Raw genomic sequence first — 22,871 nt, forward strand, 5'->3', positions numbered from 1 at the left:
CACACACATGAAAGACTTAAGTCAATGGACATTGGCCTATATTGTGTTCCTGCTGCGTCCACTCAAAAGGGGACTCACAAAAGGGTTCATTCATGACTCAGTGACTCAGTGAGGAGTGGCTTTCCTGGGCTTGTATACATGATCAGGCCTCTTTGATCTGGTGACTCTGTCATTTTGAAAAACTTTAATTTTTTCCAAAACAGAAGAAAAATGCAGTTTGCTTTGTAGAGCAGAGATAGTGGCAAGGCAAGTTATTTATGAGTTATTGCAAAATACCACAAAGAACAGCAGCCCAGGAAGGAAAGGGCAACATGGGCAACCTGTTGACAACTCTCTGGACAAATTAGAAAAGTGTGTTCCAGCAGGAGTTGGGATTAACAATGAATAAACCACATCCTCCACAGAAAATATTAAACTTGGGAGTGGAAGAGATTTCATTTCTTTGTCCAGGCATTGGGATTTTAGTGCTTGCAACCAGAGTGATTATGGTGAAATGTTTCGTGCTGGAAGATGTATTATTTTTTTTCTGGCTGCTCATCATGTGGACGGGCTAATACATTTTAATTTAGGATTATTAGCACTAGACGATCTTTGCAAAAAAGGGACGATTTTTACTGTAATTATTGTAAGGTACATTCTGTGGTCATCCTTTTTTTCTTATGACAGATAATCATGAATAAAGTTTACTTATACCAGGACAGTTTGTATTCCTTTCACCATTTCAGGAATCTCAACAGTGTTGCCCGCAGTGTTAAGGGTTTGATTATCCAGTTCGGATAGTCCATTTTTGTCTTGAGTCTGTGGTGTAATCCACTTAAGTTTCATTTTGGGGGTCTGCTGTCCCTGGCAAGTCAGATATCATACACATGTTCATGGCTTGCACTGAACTAACAACTCAACTTTAGGTCTGTTCTTAACTAGCAGGTCGTAATCTTCAGTTGCAAGACCCAGCCCTGAATGGAATCCTTAAGTATGGTTGTAAGGTTCCCCACAGCCCTACATCATATCCTAGAGAGGTTTGGCAATAATACTTTATATATTTTCACCCATCATCTAGCATGATTTTTCACTTGGGTTATGTTTTGGGTCATATGTCTATAAGACACTGACTATATTTTAAAAGGAAGTGGGAAGGAAGAGCTCATTCATGTTGATGTGTTTGTCTATTTGACAACCCCTCTAAAGATCGTGATTCATATTCTGAGCAGCATCAGCTCCACCTTAGCATCAGGCCAGTGGTCAGTGTTATCTTCACCTTAGCGATGGAGACCAGATGCCTGGAGACATAAGCATCTTACCTCATGGCCGGCCACTTAGTCTGGTGAGGGATTGGAACTCCTGACCTTTAGGTCTTGTTCCTTTAGTCACTAATTATGTGTCCTCCAGAATCCCTTGCAGTTCATTTTCCATAAGCATTAGCCAGGTAACAAACAGAAAATTTGACATTGAAAATTTTCCAAAAAATCAGAACTTGTACTTTTTGGCACATCTAATTCTTACAGGGAGAAAAATACTTTCCAATAGCATCTGGACATAAGAATGAACTTCCTAATTAGAACAAGGTTTCTTAAAAGTAGGAAAAGTATTTCTTATTTACTTTAGGTGCCTGAAATTTCAAACTTGAGAGTTTTAAGTAAAATGTTTGAGAAAGAAATAGCCAGTGTGAAACATTGAACAGTAACATGACTAGTTAGTCCCTCTGTTGAAAAGGAAAATGAACAAAGTTCTGAGGACTGATTGAGAAAGGCATCGAGTCAAAGGAGGAGAAAAGAGAAATAAGATAGAAATTCATATTTTCATATTTTGGTTTTTCCCCTCAATCTTGGCAGAAGACAAGATTCCTTGTACACAGGGCCTGTAGATCTTAGGAAGAAAATTTTCACATGGGTCACCTTTGCTTGTGCACACCTTCCAATTGTCAGTAGAAAATACTTTGTCCCTTGAGATTTCATATGAAGTCAAAGGATTTCCTTGTCTTCTACTCCATCCTCTCACATTTCCCTGCTTACTAAGAGCACCTTGCCTGGCAACCTCTGTCCACTAGACCATGGCAGTGCCAGCAGACTCAGAAGAAAGGTGAGGTAAACTGTGTGTTTTTTCATGGGGCTTTTTTTTTTTTTTTAAGATTTATTTATTTATTTGAAAGAGAAAAAGATAGAGTGAGTATGAGCAGGAGGGAGAGAGAATCTGAAACAGACTCGGCGCTGAGCATGGAGCCAGATGCAGGGCTCGATCCCAGGACCCTGAGATCATGACTTGAGCCGAAACCGAGAATTAGATGCTCAACCAACTAAGCCACCCAAGCACCCCTTCATGGGGCTTTTGAACAACGAATTTTATCTCTAATGCATAAGTGTCCTTGCTCAGTTCATGAATAAAACCTATTTTTCCTTATTTTAGAAATGATTAATTCATCTAGGTAACAGAAAATCATTTGCCACGTGGCACTGAAAGTAACTTACCTTCTCTGGGCCTCCATTTCTTGTAAAAGAAGGATTTGACAAATTTCTTTCCATCATTAGAATGTGAGTCTCCTTTTAACCTGTTACTAATCCAAACAAATGATCAATTTTCTCCTGTAACTGGGCAGAGTGATTCTGCTCCTTATCTGAGTGGCCTTGAAAGTTGTTCCCTCTCAAGCACTGAGCTGTTTGTGTGAAGCTTACTTCTAAGCCACCCACTGTCTTTGATTGGGTGAATTTTTATTTTTATGTAAGTACGTATGTATCTATTTTTGTAGTAACTCATTCCTCTATGAACAATGTTTATTGGTTCCTAAGAAGTGTTGGAGGAAGTCATGAGATGTTCATAAACTTCTTCATAACTTTCAGACCAAATGTTGAATAAATATAAAGTTTGGTTATTCCCATCAGCAGCTGTTTGCAAATCAGACCATGTTCTTCGTGGCAATTGCTTTTGGATAGGGAATAACAGAATGAGTTATTTCTCAGAGTGCATTTTTTTTTCTAAATTGAGAACTTTAAGGGAGTGTTATGTTTGGTTCCTTAAAGAATAAATTCTGAACTCTCCCTCATGACTGACAAGGCCCTACTGGACCTGGCCTGTTCTGATAGAGTTGACATCCTCTCCCATCACTCATGTCTCTTCATGCCAGTCACTTTGCCTTCTTTTTGTCATTCGGATGCTCCCAGTGGTTTCTATGTTAGAGCCTGAGTATTTTCTCTTGCCTCTAACTGGAATGCTCTGTCCCCAGATTTCTGTGGCTGCCTCTTTCTTGTCAGGGAAGCTCTGCTTAATGTCACTCACCTTCTCAGAGAGGGCTTCAGCGGCCACCTGATTAAAGCTAGTTCCCATCCCCACTTCATCCTCAGTCCAGTCATGGCTTACCCTATCACCTAGTTTCATTTTCCTCACAGCAGTTAATTCTAGATAAAATGATCTTGTTCATTTATTTGTTTAATTGCTTATGGTATCTGTCTCCCCCCTTGTAGAATGTTATTTCTTTGAGAGCACAAACTTTGTTTTGGTCACAATTGTATTCAACACATATTTATTCAGTGGATAAGTAAATGAATACTCAATGCCAGTGCTATCCAACAGAACTTTCTACAATGATGAAAATGTCCTATAATTTGCGCTATCCAATATGGTAGCCACTAAGTCACATGTTCCTATTTTATACTTAAAATGTGGTGGCTGTAACAGAAAACTGAATTTTAAGTTTTGCTTAATTTTAATTGATTAAAACTTTAAGACATCGCATGTAGTTGGTGTATACCATATTGGACAGTACAGCTCTTTTCTGCCTTTGGTACTTAGTGATTGAATCAGTAACAAGAAACCAACACTGTCATCAATAGCAAAAGCAGTAGCAACTTTTGGAGCGTTCTTTTTTATGTTACTTTCTTTTTACCTCTCAATGGGATCAGTGGAGAGAACACCCTCATCTCGCAAGCCAGTGCAAAACCATCTTTTGGATGCAATTTTTAACATCCATCAGTGGGAGCAGCAGAGAAAGTTTTATTAGCTGTCCTATACTTTTGAGGGCTGGTTTTTTAATTATATGTTTTCTTTCTGTTAATAAACCTGTTAGTCAGTTGTTTGGAGTTATACATCTAATAGCTTCTTAAGAGATAGGATATCAAATGGGTTTAAGTTTAAAGAGCCTGACTGCATGACTGAATTTAGAAAATGTATGCATCTTTTCAGAGGAAGACATTCACTATTATATGGAACTCTTATTCCAAGCTGTAATTTATTCAGGGAAAGCAAAGAGAACCAACACCCCATTCAGAGTTAAGTCAAAACAAAGCTCTTTTGTAAAGAAACTGTTTATGTACCCTCCACACTTTCAAGGCATCATTCAGGGTGTATTACCTCACAGGTGATTTACATTTTCTGTTTAGTATCACTTCTTTTTCTCAGTCTGTGAAAGAAGGTTGAATGGAGAATTTTTTCCAGGTTTTCAGCTTTCTGCTGCTTAAGCCTGTAGAAATACTCCATGTATTTGGAAGTGTGCTGCTAGGGGAATAACAGTTTTAAGACTGCTGACTTGTCCATCGTTTATCATCATTATATGGTGTCTGTCAACGAAAACCATTTCCCAGAATTCCATAAGGAGTTGCTCCATATAGAAGCATGGAGCCTTGTGACAAGAAAAAGGCATTGCAATGAAGAGTAATAGGAAAGAGGAGGTGTGTATGGGGGATAAACAGAAGCTTTTAGAGCTAATTCATGGCTGGCGTCATCTCCATTAGCATTGGGACTGTTTGACGTTGAGTTCAGAGAACATGACCAGGGCTGGTTTCCATCTGTCATGTTGATTAATGGTAGTATTGTTAGGTAATAATAGTTTAATAACATAGCTGGAGCCAAAGAGGCACACCAAAAGTGTATATGTAATTCTAAAACCAAGAGGAACTGTGGATAAAACCACAAGAGCCAGGAAATTGGGGTCCTGTTCTTAGCTCTACCACTTAGAAAAGAGCAGCCAGAGGGAAATTTTTCTCAAAATTTAAGAGGGTTAAAATAGTCTACCAATAAGGTGAAGAGAGCTGTCTTAGCTCTCAAGAAGGGTGGCATCTTGGTGATTTTAACGTACCTATGTCTCAAGGACTGAAAAAGTTTGTTAAACCAAAAATCTTCTGAGACATAATAGTTGGGTTAACAACAGCCAATGCATTAAAGAGGAAAATAGACAATTCCTTATATTGATAGATTGGATTCAACTCTTCCAAAGAATATCCAGATTGTACGATATGTTATGATCCGACACTCAACTCAATGGCTATCTACTATTGGTGTGAAACCTAAATAGTTAAAACTGTCTTGCTTTTGTGAGTCTGCAAGAGGCAAAATCAGTGCAACTTGTAACAACAGATTTCAGTGAAGTCGTTCTTTCTCTCAGATGGCAGCATCTGTTGGTGGGCTAGAGACCTAACATGACCCCCATACACTCGGAACCTAGACCACATGGGCTTTTACTGTAAAGTGTTGGAACTTTTCAAGGGAGAAATCACTTTCTATACAGAAAATTGGCAACATGAGACTATTTACATGTTGGCTTTCCTTCCTGCCAAGCAAAGAGCCACCTGACCTAACAAGATGCTATTCAGTTTTTACTCAGAAAATTTCCACCAAATGTATCTTAGCATGAATGGAAAAAAATTCAGAAAGTAAGAGTAGGCTTATGTAAGAGGGGAAGGCAGAACTTGGCCAAATGCCCTTCTGGACTGGGTGGCATGCCTTGACCCTGTAGGCTATTGCTCAGTGTTTGGTTTAGCATGGTATCAAGACAGTTCAAACCCCACTGGGAGAGAGGCAGGCCAAGATGCACTAAAGCTAACAAAAGACAGTTGAAAGTAAGTAAGGGACTGCAATCCAAGAGAAGGAATAAGATGGTTTTGTTTGTTTGTTTGTTTTTGTTTTGTTTTGTTTTTTGGGTTTTTTTGGTTTTGTTTTGTTTTGTTTTTCCCTTAGTGGTTTAGACTACATTTCCTTTCCCCAACGGTTTGTACTATATTTCTTTCCCCACTTCCAAATGAATATGCTGGGGCTTAGGGAGCTAGAGCAAAGTTTAAGATTTCCAGACCAGGTATGGGATTTTATTATATGTTTGGAGAGTTGGTGGATGCTCTTCATCATCTTGCCTGAGCATAGGCAAATGGCTATGGCAATTTGATGGTGATAGAGGGATCATTCCTATCAATCAAAACCAGAGGAGAGATGATGCTGGCTGGATGTCTGCCATGTAGGGTTCTTTCTTTTTTTTTTTTTTTTAAGATTTTATCTATTTATTCGACAGAGATAGAGACAGCCAGCGAGAGAGGGAACACAAGCAGGGGGAGTGGGAGAGGAAGAAGCAGGCTCATAGCGGAGGAGCCTGATGTGGGGCTCGATCCCACAACGCCGGGATCACGCCCTGAGCTGAAGGCAGACGCTTAACCGCTGTGCCACCCAGGCGCCCCTAGGGTTCTTTTAAGTCTGGTCTTAGTTGGGGTGTGTCTCCACTGCACACAGTTAAATAGGGGGGTTTGATTTCAGTGGGAATGCAAGGTTTTGTGTTTGCTTCTCCTTTTCCTGCAGTCGACTAAGGGGAGGAATTCTGATAAGAGTGGATCAAGGTCAAGGATATTTACGGGCTCACAGTACGAGGCTGTGGAGCTCTGATGTGATTAGAGAATGAGTTCAAGGTCTAGACTTGCAGTGGTCTCATTTTGGACTTGTTCTTCTAGAGAGGCCTTGTGGTAGGAAGTCAGACTGGCTCGAGGCCCTGTAAGGAAATTCTTGTTTTCCCTTCATTTCCCTTGGCATATTTCCTTCAACTAACCTTTGCTTGTCATCAGAGTGATAGGATGAACATAAGACTTTGATCTGAGCTGGGGGTCAGAGGCCACTTGACCTCCCTCTGGCCTTGACATAAATAGAAAAACTATCATGGGGTTTGGGGCAAAGGCCTCTGGGTAATAACAGAGTGTCTTTGCTTGGTCTTTCTCTCTGATTCATGTATTATTCTCAGAAACATTGAAGGAAGTGGCTGAGTTGAAGGATTGTGGGTCCCTGGCCATTATTCAAATTTTGACTTAACAAGACATTGATTTATAAAGTAAACACTTCCAGTGTCTATTTTGAGACTGCTCATATTAAACTCAAATAAAGTGCCACATGTTCTTTACTTCAAGCTGTGTGGACACAGATGGATCTATCTGGGATCTTGGGCACAAAAACTGTAAGAGAAAACAGTGACATTCTCATGGTGGTCTAGTCAAAAGGATAGATACCTTTTCCCTCTTTTCCCTTTTTTGTTAGATAAGCTATAAATCTGCACAGTTGGTTCACAATAGTGCAATGAGCATTAGCTCGGAAGTTAGGTCTGTTCGGCTCTTGGTTCTCCCTCATTAAAGTGCATAGCCATCTAGGTCTTTCCATTCTACAAATTGAAGAGATCGAAGTTGACAACCTCCAAATTCCCTTTCCCCAATACTATGCTGAGATAACAAAGTGGAGGACTGAGGCAATTTCCAGAAGGAAATTAATGACAACAGTCTCATTTGTTTCAAATACAAACATTAAAGAACACATACATAAATCTCTACTAGTTTAGCTTAAAAAGTTAAGTTTTAGATTCCTTCTTAGTTAAGTAATTAGAAAAGTTTCCTATCTGCTGTTGGTTGAGGCAAAGGCATTTTGGGAATTTGTATGTGTTTTATTTGAAATTGCTATAGAATTGGTTTAATTCTTGACTTATTTTTGAAAACAAAGACCATACCATTTCTAGAACTAGCATACATTTTGTAATATTTTATGTTCTATTTATTTAACATCTGTGTTATTCTCTAAAGGCACACTTTATCATTCTTCATACTAAGCACGTAGTCATTTGCGTTCACATCTCCAATCCCTTGTTTCTCTTGACAACCTATTGTTGTTACTGTTGTCTTATACTTGGCTCTCCGAGACCTCATGGAGAGGTTAGTTGCAGTGCGTGCCAATGAGACTGAGGGTTTGATTTCCATACAGGCCAGCTGTTTTGCCCTATTCTTTGGCCATAGCTTATGCTGCTTCTCCACCAGCTTGTCACAAGTGAGCCCAGGAGAATATGGATGGCTCTGCACAAATCTTTGGCCACTGTTGGAAACAACAGTTTGAAGTGGGCTTTCTCCTTCTTATGATGGATTAGTAATGATGAGGTCATTGTTGCCAGGTTAAGAAAATATGACGGTTTGCCAGGAGAAATCACTTTGGCATCCCCCCAATAACAGAGTCACATGCAGATAGCTGGAGGGGGAAGCAGAATGAGACAGCCTCTCTTCATTCTCCTGCCTGCTTTCCTTCAGACCCATCCTGATTTCTTCTAGGCAGTGGACATGGGACAATGTTTTATGGCTGGTTTATTGAACTGACAGTACCGAGTCCCATATACCATTACAGAGCAATATGCTAGCTCTCCAGTGTAGCAGCACCAGAAAAAGGCCCACAATGTGACCTCTATTTTATGGCTATGATTTATTTTATGCTTTATGCTACTGCAGTTTCTTGACTGCAGTAAGTTCTCCCTTATTTGTATGTGGTGATTATTTGTTATACTGTAAAAATGTGAGTTTTAGAGTTTCCAGAGCTTTATTCCTTCCTGGGCGGGAATTTCCTCAAACTTTTGCTCTAGAATTTTTCAGTGAGAATTTGGTAGAAGAATATGGGAAAGATACCATTGTTTGTTATGAGGGAGAGGCTTCTTGCACTTTACCATTAAAATTTTTCCCAGTGGAAGAAAAGTAGTAAGCCGAAATCAGAGAAAATGTATTTTTGAAAAGTGAAAGTTTAGGGGTATATTAGAAAAGACTGCCTCCCTTTTCTTGTTTGTATATTGACTTTTAGTTTAGCTCAGTCACTATTTATTTTCTGTAGGTCAAATTGCCTTCCATTAGAGCAATTTTACCTGAGCACCGAGTCAGAAAACTGAGGTAACAGTTTTGTCCTCAACAGAAACTTTTTTTTTTGATACTTGAAATTTTACCTTTCTAAAAACGCAGTGACTTCATTGATTCAGCATGGAAGTTAATTCAGCATGAATACTTTGCTAAGGATTTTCCATACTCCACATTTTCTTCGTTTTTGTTGTTGATTATATACCCCAGTTGCTGTTATGCAAAATAAAGACACACCATAAAACATACAGTGTATATAACCTGGCCAAGTGAAAGTGCTTTTGAGAACTTTAATAAGTGGAGAGTTTTTTATATTTTGTTTGGTCTTTGCATTCTCTATGGAAAAAACCCCAAAACCAAAAAACTTAAACTTGGCCTGGTCACGGTTGCCACTCAGTAAGGTCTGCTGAGAATTTGGCTGTACCTTTTCACTGTTGAAAGTCTTTTATAACCTGGCTAGGAATTAGGCAGCTTTTAAATTTGGCAGCTTTCTGGCTCCCATTAAGGACTCATTTATATCCTTTCTCACTTGAACCTGAATTTTAACTACCCCTTGTGGATTTCAATGAAGATTGCTGTGGAATTAGATGAGGATGGAAATTAGATTAATGTAAAGAAACAATGGAAAAAACACCGTATTAGATAATTTATAATTCACGTATTCAGATTTTATGGTAGTCATCAAATTGCTAATAATTTAGAAATGAATGGTTAACCTGATAAAATGTATAACAAATGACTAAATTGGTGCATACTTTGGAAAACTGTAGTAACAATAAAAACACGCACAGTTTTATGGCTCTGAAACAAATTGCCTACATCACCTGAAGCCAGGTTTAGTTGAAATGCCTAAACTAATTAGATAAGAAATAATGAAAGAAATAAATATAAACATCTAAGTCAGGTGAAGAAAAGCTTTATATAAAACCTGTATGCTATATTTGTATTAAGGTCTTTTTTAACGGTATATGAGAAAGGGAATTGCAAATTAGATCTGATACTACATATACTAAAGGCCAAAGTTTTCAAACTAGTGTTATTTGGCATAAAACATTCTCTTTTCCTGGCCACCTCTGCTTACTCCTAAACCAAAACCAATACTGTTTATCTCCTTGGAGCTGGGTGAATGTAAAAGGCAAGTCATTAACTTGACCCTGGTTCAGAAAAATGACTAATTATTAATGCATAGTTCAGTTCTTTGGAAGAACACTTAAAAAAAAGATCATATAGTAAACTTGACTTTCTCTTTTCTCGTGTTCAGGTTTATGAATTTTAACACATTTGTATGTCTGTGTTACCACCATTACAATCAGGTTACAAAACAATTTCACTAACAATTTTCATACCCCTAAAAACTCTGTCATGCTCTCCCTTTGTAGTCAATGTGACTCCATGCAGTGTGACATTCCATCCAGCAGAATATTTTTGAAGTTTTTGTGCAGAGTTGTGTGTCGATGAACCCACATCCTTAAGTCCTTACTTCTGGCTCATTGTAGAATATATTTTCTTTTTCTGTCATCTTGGTAGCTTGCTTATCTGTTCAGTGCTTCTTCCTGGGAGTGCTGTGCTAGTGACAGATTTCTCCGGGACCAGGTGGGATTGGGTTGTGTATGATCATCTGATCCAAAGATAGGCTATGTGGAGCATTTGCTGGAGTGGTACTTCAAATCGCAGGGATCGAGCTTCTGGGAAGTAGCGAGAGCTCGAGGAGGAGCCTGTGTTGGGAGGCAGGTGGGATTTACACCCAGGGAACGGCACAGGGAAAAGGACGTTGCAGGCTGAAGAAGTGCCTGAGCAAAGCACACAGGTGAGCAAGTGTGAGACACAGTGAAAACAGCAGGCGGTTCTGTGGGGCTGGTAAGAACGGGATGGGAGGGGGAGGGTGGAACATAAGACTCAAAGCTGATGTCAGAATACGGATTTAATTGATGGTGAGGTAACCTTGATTTATTTTTGAGCTGGTGAGAGATTTGATCTGAAGTGTGTCTCCAGAAGAATCATCATGGAGGACAAACCAGGCTTTGGGGTCAGGAGTACATGAGACAGCCAGAAAAAGATCCCAGTGACACCAGAAGGGCTTCTTTAATGGCTTCTCAGTGAGGACGTGCCAGGCATCTGTGTCAGAACCCTCTGCACAGGCGTTACGCTTGGATTTATAGAAGCATGAAGAGCGGCTTGTGTATTGTTCCGAAAACATCCTTTGGTCACCTGTATTAAGTGTGGAATCGAAGAACCCTTCTAGATAATGTTAAAGAGACATACTAGGTAGTATTTACTTGGTTATTTGATTCAAGAGTCCAGTGCCTACTGGGGAAAAAACTATTAACTTCACAAGACTTATTCTTGTATGAGTGGGCTGCACACTGTATGTATGAGAAAAAATAGTACACATCTGTGGGAACATCATTCATTCATTCATTCATTCATTCATTCATTCATTCATTCATCCAAAAAGCATGCTTCAAGTGCATGGGCCATATGTAGGATGTGGGCTCCTGAAGCCCAGCCTGTTGATCAGGCTAGCTTTCAGGAAACCGTGGTAACGATTTCCTGACCATCTTCACTCAAGCCCAGCCTGCCTAGGCTGGCTGACTCTCATATTTTCAGAGAACTTTCCACCATTATTCACATCTTTTTGGGCATTAGTCCTTTTTATCTGCTTTCTTACATTTTATGCTTTCTTCTCCCATTTCTTTCTAATCTCCTGTACCAGACTCTTGAGCCCTGCGTCCACTGGGCGTCTGCATGATGTGCCTGGTTGTTTCTTGCCTACCCAGCCCATTACTTTTGCTGATCCTTACTCTTGCCTGTGTCTGACCTCTGATGGGCTTACGTGGTGCTGACTCATGACCTATTTCTGATGTTACCTCACTGGGGCATGTTAATACTATGGATCTCTGGTCTCATTTATGTCGGACTACTGACTCAACTTTGGCCTTGACTTCAAGTTCCATCTTCCACCATTGTTGCAATTTTCACTTGGATACTATCAGACTGTTTTAAGCCTCCGTCCGGCCCCACCCCACTCCAAAAGAAGTACGTCCCTCCAGGATATGTCATAAACATTGTCCTCAAATGGCATGAAAAGTTAGGTTTGGCATGTTTGGTTCAGAGAATTTTTTTTATTCTGTTTTAGTTCCAGATTAATAATTAGAAAATTAGATTTGGTTTTGCTTTAGATAGATCCAGGAGAGTTCTGAAAAAAAACAAAAAACAAGTGCCTTGGTTAAAAAATGAGTTAAAAAGTATGTTTGGCTCTGAGGCCAGAAGATTAGAATGGTTTCCTCTAGTTTGAAATTCATTATATGATTAGAATTTTTGCTTGGATGGGAGAGACAAGACGGATGTGCTAACTGTAGGAAGAAAGAGAAGTATCACCTGAGGAGCTGGACAAGTGTGAAAGTAAAGTGCAATTTCTAGTGCTTGGCTGGGATGCTGTGAGGTAGAGATGTTTCACAAACTGACAGTCCCATATCCAAAGCACAGGGAGAGCAGGGATGGTGCTAACACACGTGGTCTGACACCATAAACAACTGTTCTCCTTTGGGACAAAGGAGACTGTTGACCTTTGTTGTCCCACACAGGGGAAACTGAATTCAAAAAATCTGTAGAATATATGTTCTTCTCATTTCTCATTTCTCTGAGGATTACCAAAAAAAGGGGTGTCTTGCTCAGGAAAATGCAGAGGCCTGGATGTTAGGGTCCAACTGATTTCTTGAAAAGACGATTACATTCTTCCATGACTTTCTTAAAGGGGTTTCATAAGAGCACTTGAAACTCCCTCAATCCCAGACATACCCCTCAGACCTTGAATGATTAAGCAGCCTTACTTTCCCCTTTCTGAGAAAAATGGCTGTTCTGAAGGTGTCCTGATGGCTGTAGGGGAACACCGTTCCTCTGGGTATTCTCGCTACTGGTGGAGCTGTTCCAGGGGAACGCTGAAAATATGGGGTAGGATGAGAGCAGAGCTGTTTGCAGTGGATTTCTCCACGTCCCTGGGTTACTGAGGTCGTGTTCTCTCACTGAACACACGAGCCCACTCAGGTTTCATCGCTTGCTCTGCTAGCATCTGTCAAACACGCACAGCGAGATTACAGACATTGGCCAAACAAAGGCTGGCTGTCCTGGGAGAGAAGTGTGGGTGTTAGTGAGCAGACATTGGGAACGTCTCTGCTTGGTGTGCAGTCATAGCTTTGCACACACACAAAGGACCTGGTACAAGGCAGGTGTGCGGTGGGCAGCCTGTGTGCTTTGAGACGGCGGAAGGAGGGAGATGACTTAGCGGGCCGGCTGCACTTGAACAATGCCATCTGCGGTCCTCTCCTCTCAGCAGAGCCACCACTGACTGAGCCAGGTGCTTTGTCCTGTCCAGACGTGGGGTGAAGTGCTCCGCGTTCATGAGCTCATTCAGTTCCCTGCGGTGGGCTCTGCTGTTCTCCCCACTTTATAGATGGGGAAACTGAGGCTCGGAGGTACGGAATAACTTGCCTTGGGTCACAGAGGTAACACACATGGAACCTGAATCCAAGCCTATTTCTGGTTAGAAAACCTTAGCTTGTAAGCACTGAAATTAAGGAATTAAATTTGCTTGCACCTGAAATTGTAATGACAAGTGAATTACTTACTCTGATGACTGAAGTGCCCTTCAAATAAAAAAAATCAGTTTGCTATTTGCAGTCTTTCATTTCTCCCAAGGGGAAGTGCTTGAGGGTTAGGAACATTAACTCTTTCCAGGCTGGCGTGCCCTTTCCTCCCTGTCCCTCTGTCCCACCTCACCAGAGCCCTTCCTTGCAACTGTCAGGCCCTTGCTCCTTGCTTCTCCTCTGAAGTCCTGCAACTTCCATGGGCACTGCGAATACACTGCTGCCGACTGCTGTTCCAGAGCTCTTGAAGGTGCTAACTGTAGAGGAAGAAAGGTTAGAGTTGGGTAAAGAGAATCCAGTGTTCTGAGGGGGACGTAGACCACAGTATTAAACAGGCTGGTCAGGGTTGGCCTCCTTAAAATGATGATATTTGGGCAAAGGTCAGAAGGGTGTGTGTGTGTGTGTGTGTGTGTGTGTGTGTGTAGTGTATCTTACCTCCCAACTGGCTGTAAAGTCCTTGACAGAGCTTGTGTTTTATATTACTTGGTATCTCCTATGCTAGGCTCATGGTAGGCACTGAAGACATGGTTATTGAATTTAGTGCATAGTGAATTGCTACCAGGAATGAGTTAGGTATGAGTGAATAGCGAGGTGATTTTATTTTCCTTTAGGGGTCTGTCAACAAATCATATTCTCGTTCATTCTCCTCTCTGGCCATAAAGGTCATTTATGCTTAATGTAGAAAATTATGAGACTCCTAAAGACATAAAGAAGAAAATAAAAATCACTCACAATTCTGACTGTCAATATAATCACTACTAAGCATTTTGGTGTATTTTCTCTCACACATGCAAATATATAAAAGTTAAAAAATTTGGATCATATTTAGCGATGATATTAAAAAAATGGAATGACCTATATATATCAGGGGCACTGGCCCGTTGTAACCCCTTTGTGTTGCAGGGGGAGGCGGGCTTGAGGGGCCCCAAAGTGGGGGCGGGTGCAGCAGGGGGCCACTCGGGCAGCAGCTGTTGGTCAGCACTGGTCCAGGAGGGCAGCACCAGTATGTCTTGACTCACCGCCAGCCCTGAACGTGCTGCATGTAGTTTTGCACTCACTTCTTTTACCTAACATGACACAATGACAACATTATCACGTCTTTAAGTTAAGTTTGTAATTTCAGAAATATTTTTATTTTGAACGTTTAGTTATGGCACTAAAAGCATCAGTGAAAAAATACCTAAATGCTTTTACTCTTCCTTATTTTGGGAAAAGGAGCCACAAAGATCCTGCTTTTCCTCATCCTCAGCTCCTAGCAGTTTTGATGGCATTCTTGCCTCTGTTTCAGCAGTTGCTTGGCTTGCCGTGTAGACTTCTGAGAAGCATGACATTTGGGAAGGAAAAGATGACAAGAGCAAAATAAACGAACTTGAAAGGCTGTGGATCGCAGTTGCTTCCTAACCGCGGCTGCGGGGACACGGGTGCGTCATGACCGTGCTCTGGAGTGGTGATGCCTGACCCTCCTCTCCCCCGGCTGTCCTCCTGTCTCATGATTGTCTCCTCACAGCTGCTGCTGCCAGCGCCCAGTCTGTTGCCTGAAGCCAAAAGCGGAAAGCTCACATGACCTTTTGAAGAGCACTATATAAGTAAATTGAGTCCTTGTAATGAAGACTAGTTGAGCAAACAATGCCACACTATGTGGCTACACGCGTTTTCTAGGATGAAAAACATCTCCAGCCACAAAAAGAGGAGACACAGGTCTACTTTATTATGTGGGTTTTGAAATTAAACCAATTGTTTAGAGCAGAGGCGCTGAAGTTCTGCAGATTAAAAGAGTGAATTACATTTATTTATTCAACAAACATTGATTGGTCATTCATTAGATGCCAGGCACGGAACCAGGTGCCAAAGACAGACAATGTTCCTATAGTCCTAGAGCTTTCATGGTACTGCTGGGGGAGTTTCTTAAATGGAGGTAGAGCAGTGATTATGCATTTTTATGTTTCATAAGTGTGAATAGGAGCGTACAGTTGTTTCTCAATGAAACATTAATTTTAATTTTACATATTTTAGGTCTTGTGCTGCTTCCATAGGGAAGAGATTCTTTATTCTTTCCCCAGAAGTTCAGTCCAGTGTGTTATCCTACATTTACATGTGTATTACACACGTTGCAATATACTATTATGCTTTAAATCCTCCAAGAGGGACAACTTTTAATGTGCTGAGACATTTAGAGTTGGAAGGGTATTTAGAAAACCCCTGAAAAGTCCTGTGCAATATCAGATGTGGAGAAAGAGTAAAATTGCATCATGAGATAGAGCACACATGCCAGTTCAGCCATGTCCCTCCCCAATGGGGCAAAGAGCCTGAAGAATTAAAGAGAGTGGCTCACCTGGAGGCCATGCTCCACTTCTAGACTGCATCCTGAGCACGCAGAATCTCAAAATTTCCTAGCTTAGAGGCCTTGAACCCCTTACCAGAGCTTGTAAGGGCTTTTTCCATAGGTCTGTCTTTTTGAGTGTTGGCTTTGCATTCACCATGTGCACCCATGTGTACAAGACCCCTAGTGTAGGATGGAGATGGAGGAAGAAGGTTGTTGGACACCCACAGATGTCAGATATGAGCCTGCATATAGTTGTGACAGTTTTCTTATTGGCTAAAGCAAAAGGTAAGGTGAGGTAGAGTGTGTGTATGTGTGTGTGTGTGTGTGTGTGTGTGTGTGTGTGTGTGTGTAATTTACTACCTAGGGTTACTCTCTGACAACGGAAGTGAGATACATTTGCAAAGTAATGGATTCTGTTCACTAGTGCATCCTATATAGTTAAAGAATTCTTTGGAGGAAAAATAAACTAGAACATTTATTTTGTGCATCATTGTATTCTTTGAAACAATGGATTACATCTTAATCCTGCATACATTCTTAGAATGAGAACTCCATCTGGGAGGCCTAACCTTCTATGGAAACGTCTGGGTTACACATGTCCATCCAGCCCTTTGCCAAGTGCTTAACGGAGCACGCGATTGTTGGTAAGATATGCTGGGGTTCTCTGCGGAGACCTAAAAGAGAGCAGGGTGCTTGGGGTAGTCTGGCATGCACATCGTTTGGATCCAGCCTCGATCCCTCAAGCCATTTGCTTTGAATAATTACCATTAGACACTCTTCTCTTTGTGCTGTGTCTTTCTATTTTTAATGCCATTAAGTTTGAGGTAATTGAAGATATTTTACTCTGTCGTTTTCCCAGTTTTTCTTTGGATATATTCCTGTCATTGAAGTTGAAACTAGACAAGAGTTGCAGATCCTTAAATCAATAACCTAATGAGTTTGTCCTCACGGTGCTCTGGGAAATACAGGAAGTGCACTCCAGTAAATCTTTCTTCACAAGCTTTATGTAGTCCTAAAGTCACAACTGATGGCAGTATCCCTTGCTTGGGGACCAGCTGCAGAATCAGGGAATGTCAGAGCTGACAGGGCTCTGAGGGATCATGTGTCACTGCCTCATTTCTTAGGTGAGGCATGAGAATTCAGAAAGGGCAAATGCTTGGCCAAGATCACAGAGCAGGTACACGACAGGCTGGAGGCCTGGACTTCAGGACACGCTTAACCTCTTTAGTTCATATGAGTGCAGTGAATGATCATGTGGTTCAAAGCAATTTTTTTTTCTGGCCTTAGAAACCTAAATAAAACTCAGAAACATACTTATCCTGAGCCTTACGTGCTTGTATAATGAACCACTTTGAGTAAATTAAGAGTTTCACTTAGGACTGAGGTGACTCTACGCTCATTCTACCCTTTTATATAAATAGTCAGTTCTTGTTATTTGCAGTAATTATGTCCTCTAAAGTCACTGTGAGCATTGAATTAGCAAACACTGAAACATATTTCCGGGGAAATATAGGCTTGGGTTCCTATGAGACTAGTCACTCTTTCATCACCCCAGTTAATACATAACTTTGTTTTATGTGTGTTTCTGTTTAAGACAACTTATTCAATATATATTTTTGACTCATTAACATTGAACTCATGGCCAACAGAACTATAACTCATGCCTGAACTAAGCTTACCTAAAACATATTTGCTCTGTAAGGCACATCACATCATCCTTCTTGTGTGTGGGAACACTAGACAGCGCGTCAGCACTATGCTTGGGGGCCATTTTAAAGCAACAAAAATCACCAAAAAAATGCAAAACATATGACACTAAATAGATTGTAAAAAGGAAACTTGCTTATAGTAAACAGGTGAAATAAGAAGGCAGAATGTCGACTTGTTTGACCTCAACTGGGAATGTGTATGTCGGGGACTCCCAATTTTTCACCACTCCATGCATGTCCAAAAATGACCACAAATGTCCTGCATTGATTTTAGAGTTCCAGATAAATTTTAGTAAGTGAATTTGCAAATGGAGAATTTGTGAGTAATGATGATCAATTGTATCCACAAGCTTGCACGTGTCACCACACACTATAATCTCAAACATGAACTTTTAGCCTTCGATTCTGGTTCTACTTGGAGCACTTTTAACTGCATTGGTGGTGTAGGTCTAGTGGTAGCCCATCGACAGGCTCCCATAGAAGCCATTGGTTTCAGCGCCCCCACTTCCTAAGACTTGTGCTGCTGAGGACTCCTGAAGGCAGATGCAGGCCCCTGTTCCCTTAATCACAGAACTTCATCAAGAGTGGGGTCTCACCCCAGGCACACACCTTTTTCTCCCTTTAATTAGGCTAGCTTTGTACAACTGAAGAGATGGGTCTCTATCCACGCTTGTCCTAAAGATCCTCGTGTCTGTTTTTGCCCTCAGAGTTCTGTCTTCAGCTTCTTCTTCTTTTTTTTATAATAATTTTTTATTGTTATGTTAGTCACCATATAGTATATCCTTAGTTTTTGATGTAATGTTCCATGATTCATTATTTGTATATAACACCCAGTGCACCATGCAATATGTGCCCTCCTTAATACCCATCACCAGCTTAACCCAGTCCCCCAACCCCTCCCCTCTGAAGCTCTCAGTTTGTTTTCCAGAGTCCACAGTCTCTCATGGTTCATTCCCCCTTCTGTTTAACCCCCCTTCATTCTTCCCTTCCTTCTCCTACCGATCTTCCTACTTCTTATGTTCTTTCACCTCGTCCTCACTTAGAAGCACCTATTATTCCTATGGTTAATCACCAGGCCCCCAACTTCCAGATCCTTAGCTCTTATGACACTTTTCTTCTGAGAGGTACTGTTACTCTAGGTCCTCCTTTACATTTCCACCAAAATGACACACTGGAATTTCTGCATGTCCAAAAGTGTTCTCATTGCCTTCTGCCCCATCCCAAAGCCACCTCCTTCTTCCTTTGGTCCTTGGCTACTTGACCCATTGCCCAACCAGTCACTCAAACTTGAAATCAGAGTTATCCTGAATTCCTTCCTCTCCTTTCCTCCCCTTGTCAGATAGCCTATGACGTCCCATAGAGTCTGCTCTGTACTATCTCCCCCATCTGACCATATCTCTCTAATGCAATTGCCATAGCTCTATTCCAGTCCTCATTGAGTTTGGCTCAATGTCATGGCTTGCATGTCTCCAGTTCTCTCTCCACACTGCTCCTAGAAGGATCTCTTGAAAACACACGCATATGACCATATCATTTTCCTTCTTTGAATTTTTCAGGAACTTTCCGTTGACTACTGGGTATAATTTAAATTTAACAAAGTCCTTTTTATAATTGGGCCGCTGCTTTCACTCCTGTTTCATCTCCATCACCCCTCTTTTAACTGTGTGATATTGTGATATAATAAGAAATAAATTTGGTCTTTGTCCCTGGTTCCTAACACAGGAGCTTCTAAAACCCTTGGAATTTCCAGAGTAACAGAGGTGAAGAGAGCATCTTTTGTTATTCACCATAAGCCCCTTTCAACCATACCTAGTTTATGCTAATGAGGTATCTCTTACTGGGTCCCTAGCTAGCTTCAGGATGGGGGCTGTTTGCCAGGGGAACCATCCATGTTGTTAGAGGTTTGGAAATTTCACACCAACCCCTCAACCTCTGGGGAGTTAATCACCAATGCCCAATGGTTTAATCAATCATGTCTACATAATGGAAACTCCATAAAACCCCCTAAATGACAGAGAGCTTCTAGGTTGGTGAAGACTCCATGTGCCAGGAGGGAAAGGTAACATACCCCAGTTTTATGGGGATAGAAGCTCCTGTGTTCAGTACCCTTCCAGATCTCACCCTTTGTATCTTTTCAAATGCGTATTCATTCATATCCTTCATAACGTCCTTTATAATAAACGTAATAGTAAATAAACTCTTTTCATGAGTTCTGTGAGCCATTCTAGCAAATGATCAAACCTGAGGACGTGTTTTTGGGAACTCTGATTTATAGCCAGTCTGTTTGAAGTACTAGAGGCCCAGGACTTTCTATTGGCATCTGAAGTGGGGGGCAGTCTTGTGGAACAGAGCTCTTAATCTGTGGGGTCTGTGCTAACTCCAGGTAGTTAGTGTCAGAATTGAATGGTGGTGTCCAGAGAGTCGGAGAATTGGTTGATGTGAGGAAAATGCCCCGCACATTGGGTATCAGTAGTGTTGTGAGTAGAAACAGATTATAACCAACTACATTCTATGAAGTTCTTAAAACACCCCATGCTCTTCCTGCCTGCTTGCCTTTATGTGTGCTCTGCTCTTTGCCTGGAATATTCTTCATGTATTTGTTCACTTGTGAGCTCCTACTCATTCATTAACATGTGGCTCAAGGTTAGTCTTTCCTGTGAAGCTTTCCTTGACATCCACGATATAGTTGGTTGTTCCTTTGACTGACTAGAGACCTTGAATTAACCTTAATGATCTCACTCTGTATTGGAATTTTAAAAGAATGGATTTGGTTTTGGACATGTTGCATTTTAGATGCCTGAGGTAGATCTATGGAGAAATACTCAGTAGGTAGTTATGCAAAGTTAGGACACCTAACCCCTATGACATAAAGCAAACCCTACAAATCTAGGATTTTATGGCACCCTTAGAGCTATTATTTCATCTTTGTAGGAGACATCTCTTTTCTCCCCATATTCGTGCATATTGGTTATTTTGTGGCTACACTCATAAATCTGGGCTACACTGAATTAATTTGACAAATAAATGTCATGAGTTAAATTGTCAAATACTCTTTCCCAAGTCCAGAGTTACAATAACGTCTGAGAGAATATTGCTGATTTCATGCCTGCTTTTGCCTATTGCACATTTAAATTATCCTGTTTTTTTCTGCATGAGGTTTCCAGGCACAGCTTTGAGAAAGCTGTTCTTGGTCTCATTAATGCCATTAAAGAGGACTACCATGTTTTGTGATCACTCGGAGACCATTGCTGAAGTCTGGGCTCAGGGGTCCTGGCCAAAGGGCGGAATAAGCAATTCTGAGCTGGTTATTCAAGCCAAAAGCATTGTACTTTTAGCAGTGTTCTTCCCTTGGAAGAATGAAACAGTGCAGTCTGTGATTTGTCTGGTTTCATTTCCATTTCAGGGAGCAAACTATCTTTCTTACTGCTTTTTAAAAATTTTTTAATTTTTTTTCTTTAATTTTCACCCCTTCTGAGCCTCCAGTTGTGTTACACAGCTTGCTACCTAGCAGGGACTAAAAAAAAGACTGTTGAACTAAATTGGGATGAATTTTAAAGCATGCTATAGCTGATTATCTCATGATGGCACTTTCTTACTTTGCACCCTACACCTACAGGACTCCTATCTTGTATAAATATGCCTGTAGAAAATTTCCATGGAAAAGATATTTATCCTTCACTTTTGTGTCTGGCTTATACTTCATTTGCCTGTGATTAAAAGGAAATGCAGAGAAACTCCAAGTTTGTCTGCTGCTGTGTTGTCTGACATTGTAGGTCTCCCACTCTTATTTGGAGGAAACAAGTCCACTCCTCCAACCAGCCTTGATTTGTAGCAGGCACTTGTTCCAAAGACATCTGGAAGGAAAATTCAGATTAAAATTGATCATTCTTCTAAAGTCGGTCTCTTCTTACTATAATATTCTATATGTGGGAACCAAGGTCTATGTGGGAACATAGTCTGTGATTATATGACCCTTGACACTCCCATATGGTTGATCTCCTTTCTCCAATGTGCCACATTGTTCTTAGACATTCTTAGTTTATGAAAACTTATGGGGTTCATGACTCCCCTGAGAAACCGACCTTGGAAATAAAGATGCCCATTGGGAGAGGAAATTGTCTTACTCGTCAGACAACACAAAAAGCTGTATCCATTTGTGGTCACAACGTAGAATACTTCCTGTAAATCCTTCAAACTTCTCATTTCACTCTTTTAATTCCAATTTATACTTTTATTACTAAGATATTCCTTTAGTGAAAGTCATCTAAATATGACTGTGTTCTATAGGAAAAAAATATCAGTTATATCCATGAGGAATTAAATAATTCTTCTTGAGTCTCTTTTCATTCTGTAAACTGGAACCTGTCTTTTTAAAATCTGTTTAATCCACTGAATGGTTCCCTTGTCTCCAACTCCCTCTCACTCTCTGATGTCTTTTCCTCCATATTTTAGGCAATATTAAAAAAAATCCCTATAATCAATCATTCTCTGATTTCCTTGGTTACTTCCATTCACTCAGCAAAATTTCAAAGTGAAGTGAAATTAAATAAAATTTACAGACACTGCCAAATTCCAAACCTACTGACCTGGCCAAATGGACTCAGGAAAATGTTCTCCAGTATAAACTTTAATTTTTTCCTATTGGTTAAAAATTCTTTCCAAAGGATGTCAGACAAATAATACAGAAGGAAACATTTTAAGGTTTAACTAATTAATATTTTAGACAAATTGAGGTTCTTAGGATGGAGACCACTATTGATTTAAACAAAGAAGCAGAAAAGCTAAGTACCAAATGAACTCTATAGAATATAGGATACATTTATAATGAACAAAAAATCTATTCCATTAGAGCTAGCCTTTTGCAGCTTTTCTAGCCCAAAGAGAGCAAATAGGTCATCCCTGTCAATTTATAGGTTAAGTTGAAGTGGAAGCATTTTACCTGCTTAATTGTACTTATTGGTCATAAGTGCTGGTCTCAGGCTGGACACTCAATAGGACAATTCTAAGCAATCAAAGAGGACGGTTGGGAATCACTAGAGTTTTTCCCATGCCAGTGTTCAAAGCTGTGTTTACTTTTAGGCTCTGTTACATTTTCATCAGATATGTGTTGTGTTCTTTCTGCTAAGAAAAATAAACTCATTGCTCTGTGTATTTTTAAAGCAAAGTAAATACTAATTTATTATCCCCAAGATCGATGTTGGCATTATCACTATATGAATTGGAATAAAGAGCTGTGGATTTGGAGTTGCCAGAATCTTCTATCACTCAGTCCACTTGGTTACTTGGAAAGGACAGGGCAAGGCATATTGGG

The sequence above is a fragment of the Ursus americanus genome, chromosome 13 (assembly GCF_024610735.1).
Source record: "Ursus americanus isolate L20-20 chromosome 13, mUrsAme1.1.p, whole genome shotgun sequence".
Classification (NCBI taxonomy): domain Eukaryota; kingdom Metazoa; phylum Chordata; class Mammalia; order Carnivora; family Ursidae; genus Ursus; species Ursus americanus.